At 36.4% G+C, this 24963-nt stretch overlaps 3 long non-coding RNA genes across 3 annotated transcripts in view; 2 read left to right on the top strand and 1 right to left on the bottom strand.

The window, feature by feature from the left end:
* LOC309505519 overlaps positions 1–24963 on the top strand; it is a 259401-nt gene that overhangs the window by 84844 nt on the left and 149594 nt on the right. The gene's annotated exons all lie outside the window — the stretch shown is intronic.
* LOC309505374 lies at positions 9352–12336 on the top strand. Its single transcript, XR_014208409.1, has 3 exons — positions 9352–9556; positions 10211–10279; positions 12199–12336. It is a non-coding gene; the product is annotated as an uncharacterized lncRNA (long non-coding RNA).
* On the bottom strand, positions 17555–18965 carry LOC309505518. Its single transcript, XR_014208468.1, has 4 exons — positions 18806–18965; positions 18628–18700; positions 18268–18324; positions 17555–17617 (listed from the first exon to the last, which is right to left on the bottom strand). It is a non-coding gene; the product is annotated as an uncharacterized lncRNA (long non-coding RNA).

Below are 24963 nucleotides of genomic sequence, written 5' to 3'. Positions count from 1 at the left end.
AATCTACCACAAAATACAGCTGGAAAACAGTGAAAAATCCACCTCATTAAATATTCAAGGCCCAGTGCATGATGGGAACACCAGTATCAGAAAAGTTGAGTAATTTTACTTAATTTTATAACGTTGATATTTACGCTTTCATTTCTATATGCATGAATTGAGTACTAATTAGGGCTGGGGAAAAAATCGATTTGATTTAAAAATCGAGTTGGTAGGTCAAATCGATATATATTTTCAAAAAATCGATTTTTTTGATTTTTGTTCTCCCCCTCTTCAGTATAGCGTACAATACATACATTTTGCATTCGCCAAATCTTCCTTCAGGGTTTCCGTAGCACGCTCCCTGCGGCACAGCCCTCGATGCTTCACGACATGACATGAATGAGTGTGTGAGACGGCTTGCGATGACTGGTCGGAAAACAACGTGTAGTCTGACATGTTTCTTGTCCACGACATGACAAGATTTTTAGGAGTCAAAATCGTGTAATCTGACACAGTTACTATCGTAACAGACAAAAAAATCGTGTAATCTGACACAGTTACTATCGTAACAGACAAAAAAATCGTGTAATCTGGGCATCCAGGCATAAGAGTTACCTCAGGATTTTTTGTTGTTTTATTAGCTCAATCCAAATACAGTATAAATAATTTGGATGTTTAACAATCTTTGTTGCACACTGCACAGTGACTTTTCAGTTAGAGAAAGGGTTTGCCTTTGCAATTTTGTTTATGTTGATGCACTTTAATTAAATACAATGAATAGATATTTTTTTAAATATGTTTACAGTTCGCAGTTATTTTGTTTTAATGGGGGGGGGGATTGTTTCCTAAAAAAAAAAATCACAGATTTTTTTTGAAAAAAAAACAAAAACAAAAAACGCCCAGCTCTAGTACTAATATAGAATTGACTTGAAACTAACTTTTTCATGTAAATTACATTGTTTTTTTTCTGTAGTATTTACTTGACCACAAAATCATAAGTGTAGAAAATCAGCTGCCACTCTGTTAAATTAGGGAATGCACTTTTTAATAGATAAACTTTGTTGTTTATTTGATTTGCTGAGGCATTACATGTACCTAAAAAGCCTCTAGAATGTTAAAAGCCTTTTAGTTGTGTTCAGAAAGTTGTAATACCTGCCAGTGACATGTTTCAGGGGTTTTAGATAAAAATTAACTTGTCGTGTCCCAAAACAATTAGGCCTAAGTAGATCCTAGTAACAAAATATCATCTAAAGCCCAATTCAGAGGGGACATTTCTAAACAACATTTAAGTTACAGTTACAGGACTCGACAATTTAAACTGCCCGACAGGGCCAGAAAGGCGGTCGGGACAATTGTCCATCCAGTGCTGCGTCATCATGAAAGTTTCGCATTTTTACTTTTTTAATCGATTTTTAAACAATTCAGGCGTAAAAACACATTAAATTTGTTACTCGCGTGCTACCTAAAACAGTTTTCTGTAAGTGCGTGCACAAGGTGCTGCCTCTCAGTGCGTGAACGAAGGAAAGTAGCTAAAACCTGCTTAAAAAGTCACTGCATGGTCTAATCAGCAAATTCATTACGTCATTACATGGTATTTTCATTCTGCCTATTAGCCCTTAACATTTGTTATAGGGTTAGGTTATGGTTATTTTTCTGTTGTCACATGAACACACTGAAATATGTTCTGAAATAATGACTTTGTTCTAGCGACTTCTTGGACAAACCTTATCTAGTTTCTGAGACTCAACAGTACTGCACAATGAGTGCCAGGTCTTGCATTCCCACCACAAGCACACTTTCCTCTATGTCTGCTCATTAGGGATGTTCGATTCCAGGTTTGAGATTTTTTGTTAATTTTTGGAAGGAAAATATATGCTATTTTAGTGCATGGTATCTTTAAATGCAAATGAGCAGCTGTTCCCCACACTGTAAAAAAAAAAATCCTAATTTTACAGAGAATAACTCAAAAAATTTTAGAGTATTTTTCTGTTATTTTAAATTATATTCAAAACTCTGTAAAATTACAAACAATATCTGTAAATTAATTATTTGACTGTTCATTTAAGGATTATATAATTAATTACAAATTACAGTGATTCTTATTTTTTTCACAGGACAATTACTGTACTATTTATACAGTATTTTTCTGTTATTTTAAATTATATTCAAAACACTGTAAAATTACAAACAATATCTGTAAATTAATTAATTGACTGTTCATTTAAGGATTATATCATTAATTACAAATTAAAGTGATTCTTATTTTTTTCACAGGACAATTACTGTATTATTTATACAGTATTTTTCTGTTTTTTTTAAAATTACATACAAAGTTGTGTAAAATTACAATCAAATTGTGTAATTAAATATGTAGCTCATTATATTAAAGGTTTATATCCATACTAACAATTTAACATATTTCCTTGTCATTTTAAAGTAAATGTTATTAGTTTTAGATTTAAGTGTATTTTTACATTTAAACTCTGTAATTCTGGATACAAATTTAATGCACGCAAACTGCACAATTATTGTTAAATTGACCTTGCTGGTCAGACAACAGGCCAACAGGGTTCATGGTGGAACATATGGTGTGTTTAGGTCCTCCTGGGAAGTTTGTATTCATGAGGTTTTACTATATATTTTTTTATGTTTTAAATTAATTTATGAAGCCACTGTATCATTACATATTATATTGTTATATTATAATGCTCATATTTTGTGCAGGCATTAGCTTACTTCATTGTAAATAGAAAAACCTGACAATGTCACTGCTACAGTATAAGTATTGTTGTATTCCTCAATGTTTCTCACTGACACACCATCTTGAGACAAAACAATGGCACTGACATATTTTAAGATAAGTCAGTGCAAGTTGCTTTCAGGTAAAACAGCTGAAATGTGCATTTTAGTCTGGGACAGGCTTAAGCCTTGCTTGTGAAACCCGGGGTATATGTTGCAACTTGTATAGAATTATGCCAATGTTAGCAAAGTGTTGTGTTGGACAGAGGATTAACCCTAAACCAACAGGTTGTGTAACAGTGCCACACAGGGCGAAAAGCAAGACATTATTAGGCATAAGAGTGTTTCTAAATGAAAGGTCAATAATTTGTTAAAGTGCAAAAGGGTCATTATGGGTCACATGGATGTAATAATGTCACCCAGAGTATACCAATCCATTAGTTTTTCATATAGGTCTACATAATTTTATATGAATACATAGGCAGTGTTTGCTCTGTTTAATATATAATAGGTTTGCTCTGTTAAATTGCTGTTTAGCAGAGCAGTGGTAAATATATGTTGTTACACTCTAAAAAATGCTGGGTTATTTTTTAAACCCAAATGCTGGGTTGAGCATTTTGACTATGTTGCTGGGTTATTTTCTCCGTAATCAGCTGACAATGACCCAGCATTTGGGTTTGTTTTGGAAATTTTGGCCCAGCGCTTACATCCTCGCGAGTCGCGCGCTTTTGTCCACACTGTTCGTACACTACGTCAACTGGAGGACGAGAGGTTCAAGCAGGAGCGAGCGTAGAGGTGAGCAACCCTGTTTTATTAAAACTATCCTATAACGTTAAGTAACTTTAGACAAAGAAGTCAAAGTCAACAAGAAGTTATGTTGAAATGAACTGAATTATTGACGACGGACCAAATGCTCTAGTCTAGATTTTGCGTCTGTCGAACTAGCGACCGTTATGCTAACGTTACGTTACACATAACATTCATTATTTTTACACGGTCTGTCATCAATTATTCCACTTATAACACGGTCACAATGTCTAAGTACAGTTGTTGGTGTCTGTTTTATCTCCAGAAATGTTGCGGGTTACTTGGACTCGGCGGTGTTTGGTTGGATGCAGTGTTACGTCACTGGCTAGTGGCTGGATATGCTAAAAAAGCTGTAAGTCTAACATTACCTATTATTTAACTGTTTTTGTTAGTCATTTTCGAAAGGTAGCTTTACATAAAATATTTTATTATGCTGCAGTATGTTCTCTGTGTTTGGGTGCGTGCGTCTTAGTTCAATTTGGCTAAGCATTTCTGCAGAAAACAGTGATGTCATCGTCCAGGGGTGCGTTTCCCGAAAGCATCGTTAGCCAACTATGGTCGCAAGTTCCGTCGTTATCAGCATAGTTCAACGATTTGGTGTTTCCCGAAACCATCGTTCAAACGAACGTTCGCAAACAGCATCGCAAACTTGTGTGGTTGGAACGACAGCTCTCGAGCTGTCGTTAGAAGCATAGTTTCTAGTTTACATTAGATGTAGACTGAATAAATCCTTATCTTTAGCAAAATAAGCAAGCTGACATTCAGTACAACCCGTGTTATTTATTTAGAATACATACAAATGTAATTTATGTCTTTTAGTTTGTCAAGAGATTAAAAGCACCGTTTTTGAAGACTGCGCATGTGCGAACGTGCTCTACTATGTAAGAACGAGCCAAATATTGAGTCTGGTAATAAAGCAAAATAACTGAGAAAAATTAGAAATGGTCTTCAGATGCCATGTCTGTAACTTATATGACAAAATCTAGCGTTAATTCGATCTCAAACAGATTAATTAAAATAAGTTATTAGTCCACCACGTGCGAGACGTCATAAACCAACGTGGTTGAACGATACTTTGCGACAGACGGTTTCGGGAAACAGTCGTAACTAGCTAGTTGATTTCTCCAACGATGCATCGTACTATGGTAGTTAAGCAGCGAGCTATATAGTTGTACGGGAAACGCACCCCAGCTCAGTACAATTCTTATCAAAAACTGTCATTGTTCATTTGAAGTCAGTTCAGTTACGTTCAGAAACTATGTAAAGATAATCAAAGTAGTTACTGAAGTACAATTTGGTCTTAAACCGGCTTAAAGAGTCATTCAGTTCAGTTCAGTTCTCATCTGATATTGTCAGTGCAATTAAATCAATAATATTGTTGAAAATTAAGTGCCCCTAACTAAGCAAGCCAGAGACAACAGTGGCAAGGAACCCACACTCCATCAGGTGACAGAATGGAGAGGAAAAAAAAAGGATGGGTTTGAAAAGCACTGCTTTAAGGGATAGTTCACCTGAAAAGGAAAATTCTGTCGTCATTTACTCACCCTCATGTTATTACAAACCTGAATGGCTTTCTTCTCCTGAACACAAAAGAAGATATTTAAAAAAATGTTGGTAACAAAACAGTTAACAGTAGCCATTGACTTTTATAGTACTTTTTTCCTATTATGGAAGTCAGTGGCTACCGTCAACTATCTTGTTACTGACATTCTTTAAAAAATCTTTTTGTGTTCAGCAGAAGAAAGAAACTTGTACAGGTTTGGAACAACGTGAGGGTGAGTAAATGAGGCGAGTAAATTTGACATGAGGGTGAGTAAATTTGCATTTTAAGGTGAACTATACCTTTAATAACACTAAATGTTTTCAGATTACCAGAGTACATATTTAACTGTTATATATTTAAGCTAATTTCACTCATTCTAAGTTGACCTTAGTTAGAAATGCACTTTGCTTAATTTAAAAGCTGATGAACGAACAAGTTCTAATTTGCCATTTTTCTATTTTTAGATTCCAAAGGCATACTAGCACTTACAATCCTGCCTGTCATTCTTCCCCCGCCTGCGTACAAGATTGGCCACAAAACCTTTCGGCCAACTGTTCAAGAGGCAAGAACCTCATTCATTGATGTACAACCGGTAAGTAAAACAACAAGGGACAAAAAGAGCATGCTCATTTCTTTACACCTGTTTGTAGGGCTGCACGATAAATCGTTTTAATGGTTTATGGTTATTGCTGCTTGGATCTGACACGCATTTCATTTTCTCACAACTCTTTAAAGGATTAGTTCACCCCAAAATGAAAATTTCCTAATAATTTACTCACCCTAATGTCTTCCAAGATATCCATGTCTTTCTTTCTTCAGTGGAAGAGAAATTAAGTTTTTTGAGGAAAACATTTCAGGATTATTCTACACAGAATGGACTTTAATGACAACCAACTATCCCAACGTTCAAAGAAGGTTCAAATGTCCGTCTCAATGCAGCTTCAGAGTCTCAACACACTCCCAGTCGAGAAATAAGGGTCTTATCTAGCGAAACCATCGGCCATTTGTGGTTTAATAGTATATAAATGTTTTTTTGTTTTTGTTTTTTAAATGACCAATCGTTTCGCTAGATAAGACCCTTATTTCTCGACTGGGATTGTGTAGAGACTCTGAAGCTGCATTGAGACTGACATTTGAACCTTCTTTGAACATTGGGATAGTTGGTTGCCATTTAAGTCCACTCTGTTTTCTCTGTTGTGCCTCTGTTTTTAAGTTTTCCTCAAAAAAACTTAATTTCTTTTCCACTGAAGAAAGAAAGACATTGATATCTTGGATGGCATTGGGGTGAGTAAATGATTAGGAAATTTATATTTTGGGGTGAACTAATTCTTTAAGTTAATTTAAGACGGTATTTAACTAATTTAAGACTGCTCTTATGAAAACCTAAGACACTTTTAAATAATTATCTGTGTCTGATATTGTCTTTCCCTCATTTAGTCTGGAACCAACATGGTGCTTTACCTGGAAAGGCAGAGAGAAGCAAAACCCTTCCCCTTTGTCTTGGAGCTTGGAATGGCTGGACAGTTTTTTGGTGAATGGGGAAACTCTGGAACAGTTGACTCAGTTTCTTTTTTTTGTTCTTTTTTTTTTGTGAAGATAATTTTTATAGGTATAGAGTTTCATGTTTTTATTTTGCTACACCGGACTAAATTATTGCTTATTTAAAATGAATTGCAATGTATGTACTTACTGTTTATACGCAGGGTTTTTATGTGCTTCACATTTTTGCTGCACAGGACTAAATGATTGCTTATTTAAGTGAATTGCAATGTATGTACTTATGTGTTTTTTATTGTATTCTTTGTGAAGAGAATCTTTAGCTATAGGCCATTTTACAGTTTATAAGAGTAGAGTTTTGAATTTTGAGAATCTTACCATTTTATAATCTTTTAACATACCAACATTTTAGCACAAATGATGTGGGCCTCCGTTTATGTTGCAGATGTCTGTTTTTTTTTTAACATGAATGTATTTATGATTATATTAATTTCCTGGAATAAACACTTTAATTGAATCAATAAACAGTAGTGTTATTATTGTTATTAATATTTTTTTATTTTTTTATTCGTTTTTTTATTATTATTATCTAAAATGAATAACCTGTAGCATGGGGGTTGTTTGACCCAGCACTGATTAAAAACAACCCAGCAGATGGGTTAATGTATAAAAACCCAACCTGCTGGGTCAAAATAACCCAGCATGTGTTCTGTCCAATATTTACCCAGCGCTGGGTTGCCAAATAACCCAAATTGGGTTGTTTTTAACCCAGCATTTTTTAGAGTGTATATAAGTTATTTAATTTTAATTTTTAATCATACACTGCAATGAAAACACCATTTAACCAATTGAATAAATATAACAGCCAGCCTACAAATACAGCTAAATAAATAGCACGTGTATATTTTTTATTTTAAAAACATGTCATCTTTTCCTGTAATTGCAATGTTACCACACTATTGGCTGTCTCTCCGAGTTGTTTTGAGCATGATTGGTTATTCAGACTGTCATCCAGGAATCTGGCCAATGACAACTATGCGCGCCTTTTACAGGTTAAGTTTGAATACGTCTGTTGGAGTGAGTGGGTCAGTGGGTGTGTGTGCTGCTGCTCGGGATCTTCAGTAGGCTACTAGCATACGTCGGTTCTGTGGCAAATATTGTTTAAAACATGGATTATTTTACATCGGACTGCTACATTTTTATTTTGAGCGAGTCGCTGGATGTAAATGAAGAACAAACAAGGAATATGGACAACGCATTTTAACAACGTGTAACGGACATATTGCAATCTGCGGAAGGTAACGTTAAATAACTTTTTATTTTATAAAAACAATTCTGCTAACGTTACATCAAAATATAGTGTGCAGTAGCGGTTTTAGGCACGGGCGAACCGGGCAATCGCCCGGGGCGGCATTTTTGGGGGGGCGGCACCGCCGGCACGAGCAGAAAAAAAAATAAAAATCTGCGCCGCGAAGCGGTTTTCTATTATCTATCATTTCACTGTGTGGGGAATTGCCAAATTTGCGCCCCCTGCTTGCTGAGAAGATGCCGTGCACAGAAGCTGTTTGTTTGAGAAGGGGAAAGGGGAGGGGGCGCGGAGGCGCGGGCGCGGATGACAGTTCACCTCTGGGTCTCTCCCAAATGGAACGGACAAGGGGGGGGGATCCATATAGTTATCGAAGTTATCAGTCACACCTCGACTTTCTTCCAGATAACGCACATTTCATTCATAAAATTATAAATACGGGCCTCTATATTTCCTGCACATTTTTGTTTTTCTGAATGGTCTGAATGGCTAATAAAAATAGGTAATACAAAACGATTACTTGGTCACCACCACCAAGGTGAATTGGTTTAGTCTTGACTTCTGGTCGTGACTCGTGAGCGTGAGTGACAGTTATGGGGGGATCAGGGGATCTGTTGATTGTCGATGTCGAGGGCCAAATAAGAGATGGACAAGAAAGGTCAAAGCCATCAGGTGCCCAATTTAGAAACGAGCGAAAGATAAAGGTATGCAATGCAACTATGTTTACTCTATATGATTACGGTATCCATGTCATGAATGAAGGGGCAATATTAATTGGTGGGTATAACTCTTATTTGTTAGCCTTTTTTCTATGATTCTTGCTATGCTTAACAATAATTCGTTTTTAACTCAAACACGAGATCTAATTTCACCATAATATTGTTCTTTGCAACAAAACTGTTGCAAGTTCAGTTATAACACTGCAAAAATGCTTTTCTTACTTAGTATTTTTGTCTTGTTTCCAGTCCAAATATCAAACATTTCTTAAATAAAGATGCATAACGTTGTTTTACTAAAGTAGTAAAATTACATAAGATATTAAGTCTTGTTTTCTGGGGAAATAAATAAAAATTTATTTTTTGCTTAAAACAAGCAAAACATTATCTGCCAATGGGGTAACAAAAATTATATTGGGGGGGGGGGGGGGGGGGGGGAGTAGGGGGGCAGGGGGGCGCTCGAAAGGGGTCTCGCCCAGGGTGTAATTCAATGTAGAACCGCCACTGATAGTGTGTTAAATTGAGAATCTAAACGCGATTAGAGCAATATCGATATTAGTACATGTTTCAACGTATCATGCTAATGTTATGTGTTGCTAAATATTGTCATCTAACGTTAACTTAAAAAAAAAAAAACGGCATAGGAGCTCTACAATGACTGAGAACATTATTGTCTCTTTTGACAGAGAGGGACTCGAACCACACTCTTTGACTCTAGAAGATTATGCAAACTAGGCTTTTGAATAGTTGTTGATCGCGGGATACGTTATAACGTTAGGCCTAACGTTACCGATCAGTCATCATAATATGTTTTGAAGTTGGTGAGTACAATTTTGCAAGCTTTCGCAAAATTCTCTGTTAGTAAAATGCTATATACAAATAGCTAATATTGCTGTGTATGTGTTTCCCTCATGATCCAGGAATTTTGGGAATAAATATGATCCAGCCACATGATCTTCAGATGCGGTGAGTATTGTTATATTAAAATACACGTGAAATAGAGGCAGAACATGTAAACTCTGCTCAAAGGCACACTGGTTCAAACCCTCCAGACAATATTTTATCTTCTTGAGTTTACAGGCCTAGCTGACCCAAAAATTAATGTCCTTTCAAAATGAAAGTAAAAGTATTTTCAAACCTGTATGACTTATGTGAAACACAAGAATGTTGGGAATAAAACAACATTGGAACCCACATTGTATGGGAAAAGAAAACAAAACAATGAAGGCATTTCTCAAGATATCTTAATTAAGGTTCTACAAAAGAAATGCATACAGTTTTGGAACAACATGGAGTAAATAAAGAGAGAACTCTATTTTTTTGGATGAGCTGTTCTTTTAAGGACATGTTCCCAGGGTTCTTTGCTAAATTAACCTTGGTTTTTATTATAGTAAAAGTTTAGAAACCATGTTTTTATGGTGGATTGATTACAATACTTCATTACCATTTGGTTAGTAGCAAAACTCTGGTTAATGTTAGTAAGGGTTCTCCAGATTTATATAACACTCAAGGAACACATTAAAAAATGGTCCTATGTCACCCTGATCAATAGTCTGTTAACACACAGGTAATAATTAACACACTTTTAAATTTTATTTTATTTTTTTAAATATTTTTTAGATCAAGCATTGGAACAATGTTTACGGAGCAGAACAAGCACCAACAGAGAAACAAGCCCATCATTCAGTAGTAAGTATCCACTGCAGTAGGCTATATAAAACAAAAAAAGTTATATATTTTTTTCTCCCTCGTGCCATCCCAGATGTATATCTGACTTTCTTTCCACAGAGATTTTTTGATAAATGATCCATTTATTGCAAGCCAATATAATGCAAGTGCATGCTCCAGAAACTACATTCAGCCTACAAACAGCTGCTGTGTTGTTCACACAGGAAGTTTTCTGCACTTATCAAATGAGCTTTACAATGCTCTTGGATTATTGTCAGGATGTGTGTTTGGACTTTTTTGACCTTTAGCATTTTGTTGTCTATTCACTTGCATTATTCGACACACGAACACAAGAGACGGATCATTTTTCTAAAAGTCTAGTTTATTTTTTCTAAAATTTGTGTTCATCTGAAGAAAGAAAATCATATACCTTTTGGACGGCATAAGGGAGAGTAAATGAGGGGAGAATCCCCGTCCACAAATGCGTTAGCAAAGGGTAAATGCGATGGTAAATTAACTGAAGTAATTTTATCTTATAGTAATTTTATTTTATATTTATGGTAATGTGACCTAGGATGGCAAGTCCCCGTGATTCATTTTAAAACTAGATATGGTGGAAGAGTTCAATTTAACAGAATACTTTGAGTTGTTTGTTTGGGTTTGCTATATTACACACATTTTCATCATACATTTCATATAAAGTTCCATAGGTAAAACTATTAATAGATACGTTAAATGTAACTACCTGCAGGGTTCAAAGAAAAGACGTCAAGAACACACAAACTTAGGTACTTTACACAACAACGATGTACTAAAAACAGAAACGTTTTTTCTTTGTAGATGACAACGTTATTAAAACGATTCCCGTTCGCACAGATCGGCGAAAACGTCTAAATCGCTGTTTTATCCATGCCACAAAGTAACTGGTAATGTCACTCTGTAAAGAAAGACTACACCTGTGCACATTCGCATTCACACACGCATGCCTATAGACTAAACGCATAATACGCATATGCATGCCTTTACCGTTTTCACAGATTCACATTTCAGTAGTTTAGACCGAGACCATTTTAGTTGGAAACTGAGTCGTGTAAACGGCCCCTTACTAAGCATATATTAAAATCCCCAGGGCATAGGGATGCTCACTTTTGATTGGAATTTGCCCACTGTCATGCAGATTTTAGCTCAAACCCTAATTAAACTGACCGTAACCAGCTAATCAAGATCTTCAGGATAACCAGACACAGTTTGGAGCTACACTCTGCAGGACACTGGCCCTCCAGGAGTTCGGCACACATGAACTGAAGGGATATTTCACAGTCAGGCAAACAAGAAAATTCTCCCAAATAATTTACTCACCCTCATGTTGTTCCAAACCTTTATGCTTTTTTTTGGTTGCCAACATTCTTCAAAAATATCAAATTTTAATGCTTGACAAAAGAGAGACATTTCAGGTTTGAAAAGACATGATGGTGAGTAAATGATGACAGAATTTTCATTTTTGGGTGAACTATCTCAAGTAGCCTACTTTAATAAATCTCACACAATGAGAATATACCTTTTTTTTTTTTAAATGCATATCATATATTTAATTCCCTGGAGAATGAGAGAAAGACCCTCCTTACCCATATCACAGCAGTCTGAAAACACCTCCAGCTAATACAAATATTGTTGGTTTTATTTTGTAATACAAATTGGCATTTTTAGGCGTTTACCTTGCAATGATACCTCTGGAAAATAATGTTCATTGTTGTGAATCTACATGTTCCTTCTTTTGGTGATGCACATTTTTCAATTGGACATAAGTTTTAGATACCAGACAAATCAGAAGACAAACAGACAATTTAAATAAAAATGTATTAAGCATGTTTAAAGGAAACAAAAATAATTGAAATCATTTTGAGAGAATCATAGTGTGTCCTTTTTTTTCTTCTTCCCAGATGCTCCAAGCTGATTACTGGCCGTATGCTGGATTGCTGTTTATTTGCTGTATCTGTCACTTCTGGTACACTTTTGTTGTATGTTTTGATTTAACTTATTAATAAACTTGTATAGTAAGGATTCTGAATGTAAAGACCATATAATATTTAATATCAGAACTATGTGACCCCCAGGGGTCTGAATAATTCCATTTTATTTAGATTACAAGTTTACATTGTTTAAATACTATTAAATTATATGTAAACACAAGTGCTGCAAATTAAAGTTTGAGATGATTTTAATCAGTTTTATACAGTTTTTTTTTTTTACAGACTTATTTTGTCTTCTAAAATAAAACTGTTTTATTACATTCTTGAGCACGTCTTGACAATTTATTGAATGTGTTTGATCGTTATAATTTAGGAAAGGTCTGTTAAAGGTGCAGTGTGTGATTTTTAGCGGCATCTAGTGGTGATCTTTGTGAATTGCAAACAGCCATTCACTGACGCCCGCTCCCTGTCTTTTCAAACTCGAATGAGAAGCTACGGTGGCCGACTTATGATAAAAAGATGTCGGAGTCGGAGTCTGCAGAGAGTATAAAGTCAAGCCATGAGGTTGCTTTATATTATATTAAATTATATTTACTTAATTGTTCAGTTAAACCACATGTTATTGCGATTGTTATTTTTACTTGTTCATCATTGTGTTTGTCTTTTATTCAATGAGTTTAGCATAGCTTTTTTTCCATGCTAGTTAGTAAAAGATAAGAGCTAATTATGGATAAGAGCATCAAAGCAGCTAGGTAAGGGTAAATAGCTAACGTCACGATGTCCGTGGCGTCGTTCAGACAGCATGTTTTTTTCCACGTTTGCAGAGTCAGGGACAACCTGACTATGTACCTGAGGTAGAAGAGGGAGAGGTAGAGGGAAGTGATTTTTGCTTCTTTTTCTCCCTTCTTTTTCTTGATTCGTCATATTTTCTCTTCTTCGAGTCAGATTTACCCTCCTTCGGCTCTTGTCCGATAGAATAACTGTGGTCAGTCACATTCATTTTCATGAAACTCTGCTGCTGCGTCTTTTTCCGCTGTTTGTCAATCGAGTTAGTGACGAAACGCGATCTGTAGCGCTGTTTGTTCGCTGTCGGCTACGGTAGAAACATGACGTCACAATATGTCGACCTTCATAGAAAGGGGTGGCCGTGGTTATGTAGATATAAATGACTCATTCTAAGTTAATACAAACATAACGGTTCATTAAGTAAGGTCTTTATACACCACTGAAAACATAGTTATGGATCTTATATTGCATTTCTGCCATTAGATCCTCAGAAAAAACACACATTGCACCTGTTTCTCAGTAGAACTTTTAGTGCCGTCACTTTATTAAAGGCACAATATGTATTTTTTTTTATTTAAAAATATAAAAAATCACTATATCCATGTTATATATTTTTTAAAGTTGTGTATTTACATTATCCCGACAGTTCCAATTAACTTCTAAATCCAGAGAAATTAATATTTTAATTCTAAGACACGGACCGTGTCTTTATTTCCGTTTTGTCGCCGTCAATGCCGTCATATCCGTGTTGTCTCTGGTTTCCGCTCGTGCTGCCATGGCAACCAGAGCTATGAACCAGAGCCCTCTGATAGTAACCAAACTGACGCGGACAACTGTGTAGTTCGCAATGTCTATTTGCACGCTGTTGTTGTTTCGTTCAAACATTATGGACCATGGCAAGCAGACTTTGGATAAAAAAGGAGAACTAAACCGAGAATCAATATCAGCGCGGTGTTTTCGAGATGTCGAGAGCTCCCATGGACACTATATAAACGAGAGCTCCACGTCCGAGACTTCGACAACTCCTACATGTACTTTATTAAACAGGTGAGCACATTTACATAAAACTAATCAAGGTTATATAGTTCAACAATGATAAAATGTTAGAATATGATCTGTATGTTATTCTAATGTTGATCTAGCTAGCTTACTGCTAGTCTCATACAGACAAACTAATGTTAACACATACATTTCAACACATTCAAATGCAGTTTAGAGTGATAGTGTAATGTTAGACCAAGTGAAACAGCGCTGCGTTACCTCACAAGTTTAATTTGTCTAATAAACTGACCTGTGAGTAGTAATTCTGCGTGTAGTTCGGTAGAATGGAATGTCCATATTCCTTTTATATCCGCGGGACTCGCATCGCGTTTGGAGCTGATAGCTGTCTCTTAGCAATCCCGAACTGCTTCATATCACAGTCATGATAAAAGCATCGATGTATTCAGTAATCCATATACATTATTAGATCGGTCGGCTTGACGTTGACGACAAAATCCATAATTCATAGCAAATGTTGCGTCATCAATCTACGCCTTTGTTATTGTAAATAGGTTAGCGACCCCTAGTGGAGAAAAAATCCCATATTGTGCCTTTAAAGGTGTTTGATTGTAATAATTTAGGAAATACCTGTAAAATAACAGTGTTTCTCAGTAGAACTTTTAGTGCCATAACTTTATTAAAGGTGTTTGGTCATTATAATATTGGAAAAACCCATAAAATAAAAGTTTTACACTGTAAAAAAAAAAAAAAAAGCATAAAATAACGGTAAAAAGTCTGGCAGCAAAGTTGCCAACCACTTACCGTAAAATTAACCTATCGTTTCGCTAGTTAAGACCCTATTCCTCAGCTTCCTACTCCTTCCTTGCCATTGAAGTCCATTGTGTGGAGAAAAATCCTGAAATGTTTTCCTCAAAAAACGTAATTTCTTTTCCACTGAAGAAAGAAAGACATGAAGATCTTGGATGGCATTGGGGTGAGTAAATTGTCAGGAAATTTTCATTTTGAGGTGAACTAATCCTTTAAGACAACACTTTTAGTGTGACTGTCCAAATTAGTCTAATTTAGCAATGACATTACCAAGAAATTATCCTTTCAATGTCATTACCTTGGTGTAGGGCTGGGCGGTATAATATATCGTTACCGCGGTAGAAAATGTCAACCGTAACAGATTTTTTTTATTCCCGTGTATACCGTGACATGTAAATAAGTGGGCGTGGTTAACTCGCATGCAGCGTGCGTGAGACACTGAGATACTGAGATTTGTCAAAGAAACATGGAGAAAGCAGGTCCACAAAGGAATTACGTTTTCTAAAGGGTTATTGTTAACGTGATATTTTCGGGGGGAAAGGCGCAGCAGTCAACTAGAGCAGTGCAGCACCCGTAGGCTACAGTTTAGAGGAGGGCACGTTCACAACGGGGAAAGCATGAAGCTTACTTGACAACAACAGTTCATATATCAATATCGTAACGAATAGAAATAACCTTAAAGGGACAATGTGTAGCTTTTTAGGTATTTTATTATCTAAAATCTATATTTTTATTCATAAATATGCCCTCAATGGTGTACAAATACCTATGCCAATGTTCAGACTAATCCTCGTAAACGAAGAATTTATTATCTTTATATACATGGGACGGGTAAGTCCACGGAGGCTTCCATGTAGTTCCGCCATCTTGAAAAACTATAATAGCAGAGAGGGACAAAAAGTACTAGGCCAACGCGTTTCCACAACGCGTTTCGTTCAGAGCCAGCGTCACGTGACTGAAGCCAGCAGAAGCGGAGGCGCAGAGCAGTGAGAGGCGCTTGTCACTGCCGCGGCAAGTTTAAAAGGCTGCACTGCACGGTTATTTATACACCGTTCATTCATACATACATATGAGTCACAGGATAAGGAGTCCTCGTCGTCGAAAAAGTCCAAAATAGATCGTAAAAGGAAACGTGACCGGAGATTACAAAAACAAGGGTTACTGTCAGGATAGCTAATGCAGGAGAAAGCTTTCAAAAGAGACGCTGAAGTTGCCTGCTTTCTTCTCGACAGGTAAGTCAATGTTACAGTCTTAATTACAAGCTTTTTTTTCATTGCTTGGTTGTGTACTTTATTATATAGACAGTCGAACATTTATAGTTAAAAGTTAAACAGGCTCTTTGATGAATAGCAGCTATTGAGTAAAGTAACGTTAGAGAAGGCTCTGATGATGATGATATCTAACAATGCACATACTTCAAAAAATATAACGAGTAAAGAAGGCATTACTACACTGTAAAAATAAAAGGTGCCTGGAGGAACCTTTTGGGGTTCTGCACTTTGCCACACCGGCGGAACCGTCTGTAGATCCTCTAGGCACCCTTTAAAAAGGGGCGGTTCTCTGAGGAACCACACAGGTTTCCTGAGGAACTCTTATATAAGGCACTGTGTGGAACCACTGTGGGTGCCTCCAGGAACCAAATTTCAATTTTATTTTATTTGTATTAAATTAATTTCATGTTGTTACTATGGTTACCACCATTAACTTCTATTATAATATAACTTCTATAACAAACTGAACCAAATACAAAATAAGAATTGTTTATTACATATTTTAGATCCATTTTAATACATACACTTCCATGCACTTGAAAAAAAAAGCTAGTAATAGATTAATATCAATGAATACACACACACAAAAAAAATGGTATAATACATAAGTAACATGAATAATCAACCATGTGTATACAATAGGCTACACAAGAAAAGACATCTCATCAAAATGCATGGAAAACACATGTTCCATGTAATAAATCAATGTAAAAAATTACAATTTTGACTAATTAAAAATGTCCATCTTCACTTAATTTTAAAACATGTGTTTCAGTCCGCTTGTTAAGTCTGACGTCACTGTTTCCAAGTCCAAAAGCTCTATCAGATGCCAAAAACAAACAACAAACAGTGCTAATATGCACTCATTGTGCTGTAATATTCCTGAAAATTAGGATCCTAACCTTTATCTCTATTCCGAAATCTCAGATGGTTAGTTATTCAGCTATTTTGAATCATAAAATGTTGAAGTCTGGGATGCCGTGAGACTGGAGACTGAAATGAACACTATGCCTTTTGAAAAGCTTAAATGTGTGACTTGAATCAACAGTTCCCATAAATGGTTGTTGAGTATTCTCAATATCTAGAAACAAAATAGAGCAAGTAGAAGTAGAGGCTTCGACCCGGAAACAGTATTCCTTATGTCACAACAAGCAGAAAACATTTTCCATTTTAACAAGAGTTAAGGTGCAGTAAAATGATCTGTTGTTCTGTGAATGTTCACTGGTGAATTCAGTCATTTCAATAAGAATCCACACGATCAGCAATTTTGTCTTTTTGCCTGTGTAATTTCACGAAATTCACAAATGTGATGCACCTTTACTCGCTGCAACATAAAATGCAATCAATTATAAAATCTTCACAAGGGACACGTGAGGTACTTAACGAGTTAGAAAAGTGAAAAGGTGCATCAGCTTCATTTTCTGTTTGCTTTTCCTCTTTTCTGGTGGATGGTTCAGTGATTTTCAGGTCTACAGGAGGATTTTTATTCTTGATCAAACTTGTATTTCAGCTTACCGAGATCCCTGCAAAGTACAAAATTTACTGTTAGTAAGGTTATTAAAGTTATTAAATAATTTCCTCAGCCTTGTGACGTTCCAAACCTGTTTGACTTTCTCTCTGTGGAACCCGAAAGCAGATCTCAGGCATAATGCAACCCGTCACCATTCAATATCACTGCATGAAACACAAGCATACATTTTTTTGTAATTCATTCAAACTATTCTTATGTACACTTGTCTAGTTCAATTCAATGCAACAATTTATGTAAAAATGGTTAAGCTCCAAAAATGTCCCAGAAAAGATCCTAAAAATAGTCAATGAGTTCACAACTCATGTGTTATGGGTTGTGTTGTAAGTCTTCGGAAGTCATATAATAGCTTTTTCCTTTTTTTTTGTCGAAAAATACTAAACTTTAAGTTATAACTCAGGGTTCAAATGTCTTATATTCAAATGCATATGATTAAGGTAACTTATAGCCTATAAAAAATGCATAGCATTATTAGCTCCAAACCTGTGATATTATTTTTCTGAGTAACATGAATGAGATTTGAGAGCATGAGGGAAGATTTTCAGAGAATAACTTATTAAAAAAGTACACAGTCAAACAATACAATTTCACACAGAGAAAGTTCATAGTAATAAGGTACTTGCATGTGGTGTATAGGTAACTTACTGTAATTCAATGTTGCCTCTGAAATGTTAAGATTATTTTAGAAATGTACTGGTTGTTCTGGGGAAACAAAAGAACAAAGCTGATTATTCACAACATAATATTTATTGACCAGTAAATGGCTTTAAAATGGTATTTAAGAGAATGAGGGCACCTGTAGTAAGTAAAGTTAGGCTAAACAAAAACAGACCAAACTATATTAACCTGCTTTTGTTATTCATAACAAACGCCAATGACGACAGCAGGAATCAGCTACATTAGTTAGGCTATCTCAGCAATTTGAAGACACAGTTTTACAGAATATGTTGAATTGAATGACTAAATCAATCTAAGACAATAATTTCCATTTGTTCATTAACTTACGTTAGATCAACGTAGTTAGCATCGCGGCTAAAACCTTCATACCAGATACTGTGCAATAAACGAGTGGTAAACACTGTAAAAAAGTAGTAATGTATAATCAATTTAGTTTATATATATGTGTGTTTGAATATATAGTGAGTTGACTCTGTATTTATATTTATTTGGCGAGTTTACAAACCTTGTAACGGAGAGCCGATCAAACGGCGGAAGCTTTGATGAGAGGAGCCGTTACCCGATGACGTCGATCAGCTGAGCTTTGTTGCGCGCGAGCAGCGCGAGGATCACTGAAGCGACGACAGCAGAGGAATAGCAGCAGTTTCGTGACAGAATAAAACTTTTCTCCTCCTAGTTCTTCTTCTTCAAATAATAATATATGAAGAAGTAGGTAAAAATTATTATTTTATTACTATTATTTATTCAATAATAATTAATGAATTCTTCTTATTAATATTATTATAATTTAGTGTTGTTGTTTAAGGTTTAAATTAATCAACAAAATGGGCCTATAGATACTAAATAAATGTAAGCTACCTAGGTGAAAAAGACGTAGGCTACTGTTAAATGTATTAAAAATGCATTAAAGTATATTTGTATTGTAGGCCTACTAAAAACACACTCAAGTACATTTTTAATAGTACGTCTTTTTTCACCTGGGTATGTAGGCTATACTGAATCAAACTTAAGTAGCCTATAATAATAATAATAGGATAATATTCTCATTTTGGCCTCATAGAACCATTGGGTTCCTCCAGATGCTGGCTTTAACATAAGAGATCTTCCAGGAACCACTTAAATGTTAAAAGATCTTCCAATAACCCTTTTATCGCATTCAAGTTCCTCTATTTTCCCCCAAAGCACTTCGAGGTCTCATGGTAATGAAAAGGTGACTCCAGAACCTCTGAACTAAATACAAAGTGCTTAAAGGATCCCATAAGTTCCAGCAAGAACCTCAAAGAATGTCAATGCTCCTCCAGTAACCCTACTATAGGAGAAAGAGCTTTGAGGCACTTAAATTACATTTTGAAGTTCCTTGAGTATCCGACAGGATATTTGAGGCTCCTTTAGTTTTTACAGTGTACTAATTACCATAGTTAATGTTTTTGACAGTCAGTAGTTCATACTGTAACATTCTTTTTTTCGTTGTTTCAAGTTTCAGTTTGTTTTAAATAACAAACATGTTCACCCGAAGAAAAACTCGAAGTGCTATTATAAGACATCCTGTCATAGCTTTTAGGTACATAACGGCTACCGTAGATGCAACGCGCATTTGAAAAAGTGAGGCGCTGGAGAGCATTATTCGTTTGAATGCAAAATACAATTTCACCACTAGATGGGAGAAATTCCTACACAATGTCCCTTTAAATAATGTATAGTTATCTGCATCTTTCCGTCTCTTATGTATAGTTACTTTTTAAACACGAAAGTCGAATTCAGCATGACATGCAAGCGGTTGCCGTGGTAATGAACAACCTGCGGTCCTGTACCGCCGAATGTATAATCCTGTATCTGAGGCAAAATTACTAAATATGCAGCGCGAGTTATATATTTCTAACTCCAAACAATTGGCCACTGAACCAGCTGATAAAATCTTCCGTTGATTCAATGCATGATTACAACTTGTCGCTCAAAATAACCGATCGCATTTTACCGATGCAAAAGACATGGCGCGTGCACACGCACTGAGAGGGAGCGCAGTGTGTCAGTGTTCACCGGGCTATGTAAAATAATGACGCAGTTACAAGGTGTGTATAATTTACACTATTTAGTCAACACTAACAGTAGGCTAGCTGCTGTTCGGTTTTCATACTGCTGTTCTCCTAGTCACTTATGAACTTGATGAACTTGACGAACTTGACACTTCTGAACTTCTTTTGATTAAAGCTCCAGGTGACGGGTTGCCAGATATCACAAAAAGAGCAAAACAAGCCCTTTAAAAAGGCAGTATAATAAGGAGACATGGCAAAAATGTACCGGGAAAACATTTAAACATAACTAGTATTTACTAATATCCTACCAAAATAAAAGAAAGTAACTAATTTATTATGAATAGAATAGTTCAATATAAAATATTCAGATATTATAAACTGATTGATGAAGTAAAGCAATAACGTGAGATTGAAAAATGATTCAGCAACACTTTATTTAAAGTTTAATTGCACCTAGGAGTTGTATTTAATATCAATCAGTTGGGGGCAGTGACAGACTAAAGTAAACAGACTGAAGAGGCAGTGTGGAATCTAACGCTAATAGACTTACTAAATCAAAAAGAGGAACAGAAAAATTTAAATAATGCAGTTTTATATTTATGCCAGTCATATCTTAATTTCTATATCAATTTTTGACAGCCACCACCCACAACTACACTAATAAGCATTCATTTATAACCACAAGCTGGTGAAACAGAAGTAAAACATTTCCATCTCTAATAAAAAAAAAAGAACACTGTGTTACTGGCTTATGAACTGGCTTATGAACATGTTTGATTCCCTTATCCCTTCATGTGATCTTCTCATGTGCTATGTTGTCATGGTTCATTGTATTAATTGTTCACTTGTGTGTTTAGCACCCTCTTCCCTTTCAGAAATGAAGTACCTGAGCTCTTAGGGCGGGTACTCGGGTTCGAACTTTGCAGTCTCTGGACTAATTATAAGGGAACTCTCTTAACACCCTTTAGCACCACACACTATTTCCTCTGTTTAGCTATAACCATTACTTTTTTTTTGTGACTTTAATGTACTTTTCAAAATTGCATGACAACCCACAGATGAATATGAAAATAGCAGTTGAGTACAGTTTTTTTTTCAACCAATAATAAATCAAAGGTCTTTCAATATGGTTTTAACACTTTTGTAAATGCACCATCAAATCTACTTACATGTATATGCACTGCGCTTTACAGAAAAGGAATAACAATAAATCGAACCCGGAACCCCTCTTAGGAAAATTCTACAGCAGTTTTAAATTGACCAATAAACACATTAACTCACGTGGGCCCACACACACAATCACGCTCACCCCTCGTTGCAGGCCTGTACCGTTGCTCGCGTGCATTGTGGCCACAAAAATAAAAATATAATTGGCCGCTTCACTCCGACGAGCCAAATAAACATTAAATGAGATACCTTAACTCCTTAGTGAAGAGTTCTCCCGAGTTAGGAAACTTGAATCACTCAGTTTGTCCGTGATATGCGGCAGGGCTCTCAAGTGTCACGCACTCCCGCCACACATTGTATTTCTCACGCGGAAAAAATATTTATGATATATTTAATATGCCGCAGTGCCCAAAATGTATCTGGCCGCGCCGCTCTCACTATGGAACCAGCAGGAATCAAGCGCGTCTCCCCTGGAATTCTTAGACGACCCTGCCACTTATCAGCCAATCAAAAAAAGAAAGGGGCTACACAATAGCCAATCAGAAAATAGCGTTATTGTATCTGGGTAAGATTTAACGCAACAACCAATAATAAAAAAAAAGCATATCCTGGAATTGTTCACTTGATTCTGCTACAGCGTCGTCTTCCGAAGTTTCGTTCACAGAGGAACCACTCCGAGCTCCAAGCATCACTTTGAGCACAGAATAAGTCATGATATCCTTTTTTAATGTTATAACAAATTCACAACTTGTTTGACACAAACAGTGACAACTTGACTGCTGTTAAAGAATGTTTCCCAGATAATTAGCATCAGTTTTTCATGAGTGTCTGTAACTTAGCCAACAGTCTTACAGCCTGTTCACTGACAACACCTGCTCAGAACAAGTAGTCTAGGGCTAGGCCTAGTCATATTTTCGTTATCACACGATGACTGACATATTGTCACATTATAAACATCTTTCCCTCCAAATAGGCTTAATAATTTTATTAGCACTAAATAAATGAAAGTGTATTGCATATGTTAAAGGCCCCGCGCAGAAGGCCAAGTATACAAGAAAGTTCTGCAAAATAACAGGAAAAATCGATGACACAGGAGCTACCGTGTCACGTTGCACCAAATCCTCAGCAGATGTTTATTCAATGTTTTTTTTTATTTATTTTTTTACATTGTTTCTAATAAAGCATTAAAGTATATTTCTTTTTCTTTTTCTCTTATTCTTATTATACAAATGTCAGTTTTCCTTTTTTCCCATATTATTCAAAAGAAACACAAATTTCACATTTACACTTTTTTCCCCACAAAACTAATACATTTTAGCTTTCCACAAGACTCTTGTACATCTACTCAAATGAGTCAAAATAATATGTTATGCATATAACACATTTACAAATGACATGTAAGGCCTAAGATCATGATAAACATATGTAAACCATACATATTTAACATTAATTTTTCTTTCTACAGCGGCAGGAAATAACACAGTATTACATCAGCTGAATGTATGTCTGAAACATTTGACTGAGAAAGTGTATCCGATCTTTATATGTATACATAACTTAATAAACCAAACACAAATTTAAAGTAAACTCATAATGAACACTATAACCTTGTAACCGAAGTCAATTTGAATCGAATTAAATGCATTTCACAATCACCTTGTGTTACAGCGTTCACAAAATGGTGGACAGTCTGCATATATTCAACATATTCACAACCCCGAATTACTCGAAATATCTGCGGCATGAACATATACATTTGCATTACAGATCTCGTGTGCATATTATCAAGTTGTTGTAAAAATAATACCTGAAAAATCGATGAGACAGGAGCCACCGTGTCACGTCGCACCAAATCCTCAGCAGATGTGAGGGCGCTGGCGCACACAGCTCCTATATGAGAGTCCTCCTTTCAGTTTTCATAATAAGAGTCCCGGTTTCTCACAACAACAGATTCTATTCTTACACTAATTCTGTAATGATTTACTTTCAAGTCCCACATCTCTTACAATTCACATAAATAAAAATAAACTTTTGCTTAATGTATAACAACTTTACACAAAATCTGCACATACTTTGGGGTGTTACATTCTCCCTGACAAAATGAAATAGTCTCCAGTTACAAAAACTCACAGTTCACTACTCATTATTTTTGAAAGACTACATGTATATAACTCAATATACTGACATTGCAGATGTGAAAGGTGTGAATGTGTTTGTCAGTGTAAGGTGTAATCTGGAACAAATGTGGTACTGTATAAGGTGTTGCCCACACAGGTAAGTATGGTAGTGTATAAGCTGATACACTGTTAAGTGTGGTCAGAGGTTGTACTGAGGGTTGACCCAGTGTCTCGTACGTGAACATGCTCTTCGGTTTTCTTTCTCGAGCAGATCGTCTTAGTATAACTGGGTCCTCTTCTGCTGGATAGTCCTTTGCATCACTCATCCGAAGACTCTCGACTTCACCATCTTCTCCACTCCTTGGTGAGGATATGGAGAAGTGAACAGGTTCATCCAGTGATTGACTACTGCCTTGGATATCTCTCCTCTATGGTGACAATCGTATTTGATCTTGCTCTTCTCTTGCAGGTGCTGGTGGAGCCACTCCAACCACTGGATTTCGGACTTGGTTCTGGACTTAACAGGTAAGTATCCCCTTGTCTAGGCTCGGTCCAACTTGAAGGAATCCTCAGCCAATACCCCCCAGAGTCTTCCTCATCCGAATCAGTCTCTTCTCCTCCATGGTAAGTAAGCTCCTTACTCTGTGTCTCTCTGTCCTTTTATCTGTTTTGCTTCTGCTTCCCAGGTTTCCCAGGATCCGGAGTCTCAACAGGTAAGTCATTTACCAACAACAACAGGTTTCAATGTAGAGTGCGTGTTCCTTTCGTACCTCCATTCTCGGGGCTCACCTTATACACCGGGTTGTCAGCCACTTGTTCTTTGACCACATAGATGGCTTTCTCCCAGTATGTTCTGAGTTTTCCCGGACCTCCACGCTCACTGAGGTTTCTTACTAGTACTCTGTCCCCGGGTCTTAGCACTACTCCTTTGACTTTGAGGTCGTACTGGGTTTTGCCTCGTGCACTTGCCTGTTTGCTGTTCTCATTTGCGATTTGGTATGCCTCGGCCATCCTTTTAGCCCACTGTTCGCCGAATCCTTTGGGCGTTTGCCCCTCATCCCATTCAACCAACCCGAATATTAAGTCAATGGGAAGGCGAGGATGCCGTCCGTACAGCAGGTAGAATGGAGAGTATCCTGTTGACTCATGACGAGTGCAGTTGTAGGCATGTACCATCTGGGGTAGGTGATCTTTCCACTTTGCCTTTTCTTTCTCCGTCATCGTTCGGAGCATTTGCAGGAGAGTCCGGTTGAAACTCTCTGCCGGGTTCCCTTGAGGATGATAGGGAGATGTTCTCAAGTGACGTACACTAGCCAGTTGTCTGAGATTTCGGAATAGCTCATTTT

Source organism: Leuciscus leuciscus (genome assembly GCF_965113295.1).
Source record: "Leuciscus leuciscus genome assembly, chromosome: 9".
Classification (NCBI taxonomy): Eukaryota; Metazoa; Chordata; class Actinopteri; order Cypriniformes; family Leuciscidae; genus Leuciscus; species Leuciscus leuciscus.
Note: the sequence above shows the minus strand (reverse complement) of the source record. Positions and strands in the feature narration are given on the sequence as shown.